The sequence below is a fragment of the Nicotiana tomentosiformis genome, chromosome 10 (genome assembly GCF_000390325.3).
Source record: "Nicotiana tomentosiformis chromosome 10, ASM39032v3, whole genome shotgun sequence".
Taxonomy (NCBI): domain Eukaryota; kingdom Viridiplantae; phylum Streptophyta; class Magnoliopsida; order Solanales; family Solanaceae; genus Nicotiana; species Nicotiana tomentosiformis.
The window spans coordinates 39,922,358-39,925,044 of NC_090821.1; the positions used below are offsets into that span (position 1 = coordinate 39,922,358).

Consider the following 2,687-nt stretch of genomic DNA (forward strand, 5'->3'; position numbering starts at 1 on the left):
AATTGTGTAAATTTGGGTTATAGCTAAGCTTAAAACAAAAAACAAAGGCCGGCTCATGTTATATCTGAATTGGGCCAAATTGGATGGCCCAATTACCTCTCAGCACCGCCCCAACCCAATCCCATTACCCAGTCTATGTCATTATCAAATACTGAACGACACCGTTTTGGTGTTGAATTCTTCTCCGCCCTTCATATCTTTTGATCTGACGGTTCAGAACTCATCAGTCTTCCCCAAAGAAATGTCCTAACAGACCCCTACCCCAAAGACCTCTCAAACACTCTCTTCCCGTCTCTCCGGCCAAAGGCACAATCAAAAATCGCCCACGACGGCGGGCCACATCCAAACCACCCTAAATTATCACCTTTCTTATTCCCAATCTCCAGTCCATCTCTCCTAAAAACCCTTCAATCTCGTCATTTAGTAAATCTAGGAATTTCAAAAAACTTTGCCTCTTTTTTGATTTCTCTTGATGAGAGCAATCGATGGACGTTAGTTTTGGTTCATTTTATAGCCACCAGAACCCGGTCAAATCCCGTTGACTGGCGAGTTTTCTCTCCAATTGCTCCATTTTTGTTTCTTTGATCTGTCCAAGTCCAATATGTATGATTCTCATCTCGTTTCTTTAAGTTTCAGTTGCATCCCCATTCCCGTCTCTCTTTTACTCTATCTCTGTCAAGAAAGCATGTTTGGTGCTCAACTTGTTTGATGTTAATTTTTACAATAGGCTATTTAGTTTCTCAAATTCGCAATTAGCTTCCTATTTTCAAGATTGAACACCTCAGGATTTCATATAGAGATCAAATGTTTTGGTAATTAATAAGCATGTTGTGTTCATCATTATTTGTTGGATTTAACCGGTTTCTATGGTCACATAATAATTGTTTCAATGGTTTAGTCTTGTTGTTGAGTTTTTCTATCTTTTTTTATTATTATTTCGTTTTGAGTTTGTTATGTTCTTTAGTTGGATTGAAGCTTGATATTGAAAGCCATTTGTCCTAGGCTTAGGGTGCAAATGGATGGTAAATAACAGAGGTTCTTGGTCGTAGTTGGGGGAATAGATTTAGGGAATCTCTCAATTAATTTCCATTGGTAATAAATTAAGTAAAAGGGGTCGGGTATTACGGGCGTGAGAGGTAAAAAGCAGAAAATAAAAGGATTAGAAAGAAAAAAAAATAACTTAAAGCAGCCTTAGAATCTGTTATAAAAAGAGCACCACTCTTCACACTTTAGGGGGCATTCATTCATAGCATTCATAAGCAGCTTGAAAAAAAACTCTGCAATACAAAAGTCAAATCTAAAAACAATTCAAAAAAGGCTTCAAACAAAAACCAAAAAAAAAAAAAAGCAAATTAGGATTTCAAGGAATTGCTTCAATTTATGTTGGTTTGGCTACGATTTTCTGGGTTGTTGAAGAATATTTTAAGTTTCGAAAGGCTTGATTTGTTGTTGTTATCCCTGCTGTTAGCTGATCTCCATCCTTCTTTCCTTATGCCTTTATTTGGCTGTTGTCATTTTATTTTCTCCGCACACAGAATCCGTGTACTCATGTTTGATATATAAGAGTGATTTCTCAAGTTATCTCTTAACGTGTTGAATGAATTCTGTTGAGCCTGATGTTTTGTTTCTATGTGTTATGAAATGTTCTCTTAGTGTTCAATTGTTTTTGGTCAGAACTGGTTAAAAACCTTACACTCATGAATTGTTACATAATTAGTCAAAATTCATCAGTTAAAATAGCATGTGATAGAATCTACATATTTCTCTACATATTAATTCAGATCTGGAAATTTCAGTAGTTGATTCATGCATAACTTTAGACTTAAATATAGGCTACGGGTTAGATATTGTGACTGCAAAAGTGTTGATTCTGAGTATTTCCAAATTGTGTCCGAATCATTCTGACGAACACATCCAGCGAGAGATCTTCATTTTTGGAAGGCTAACCATTTTGTGGGTCAAATCCATGAGTTAGAAAATAGGACAGACCTGATAGGCACTGTTTGTACATTTAATGAACAACTGCTATAAGAGTTTCAACTAATTTGTTACATGTTATGGTTAATGCAATTTAGAAGTAGCTTGTTACTATTGTATTCATAAATATGGCAGTTTTGTTTAGTGAATTCATTGATAAGGCCTGTAATAGCTATATCTCTTAATATTCAAACTATAACCAAGACGCGTTAATTTGAATGCAATTCCTTATTCGTGTATTTCGTTTCAATTGCATCGTTTAATTTGATTGGAATTTGGGTTGTTTAATGACCTACAATTTTCGTTTGGAATGCCGCAGCGTGTAGCGGGCCTGACCCGCAAAAATGGCCCAGCAGGGGTCAAGTAACACCTATGGGTCCATTGGGCCTCAATTGTTCGTCCTAGCAATGGCATGTAACTTCACGTGCACGAGGCCTGCCACTTCAGAAGGCCTCGATACGCTGGGCCTCCCCTTGAGCCCGACTTTGACTCACGTGGACTTGTGAGAGGTTTTAATGTCGGCTTTTAATCATATACAATTTGTAATATCATTAAATCAATTATTAGCTGATGTAGTATCAAGCAATTATGAGTAAAACACGAAGCAAGCCTTTGAACTACCAAAAGACAGTGACATTGGAGTTGAGTTATTTTTAAACGCAATCAATATATAAGTAAACCCAGGTATCCAGCGAACTACCTTGTGACTT

The 2,687-nt window shown here is 36.7% G+C and overlaps 1 long non-coding RNA gene across 1 annotated transcript; it reads left to right on the top strand.

Moving 5' to 3' along the window:
* Window positions 1–200: 200 nt before the first annotated feature.
* On the top strand, window positions 201–2,216 carry LOC104119920 (uncharacterized). The gene is made up of 2 exons (XR_691559.4): window positions 201–603; window positions 1,833–2,216. It is a non-coding gene; the product is annotated as an uncharacterized lncRNA (long non-coding RNA).
* The last annotated feature ends 471 nt before the right edge of the window (window positions 2,217–2,687 follow it).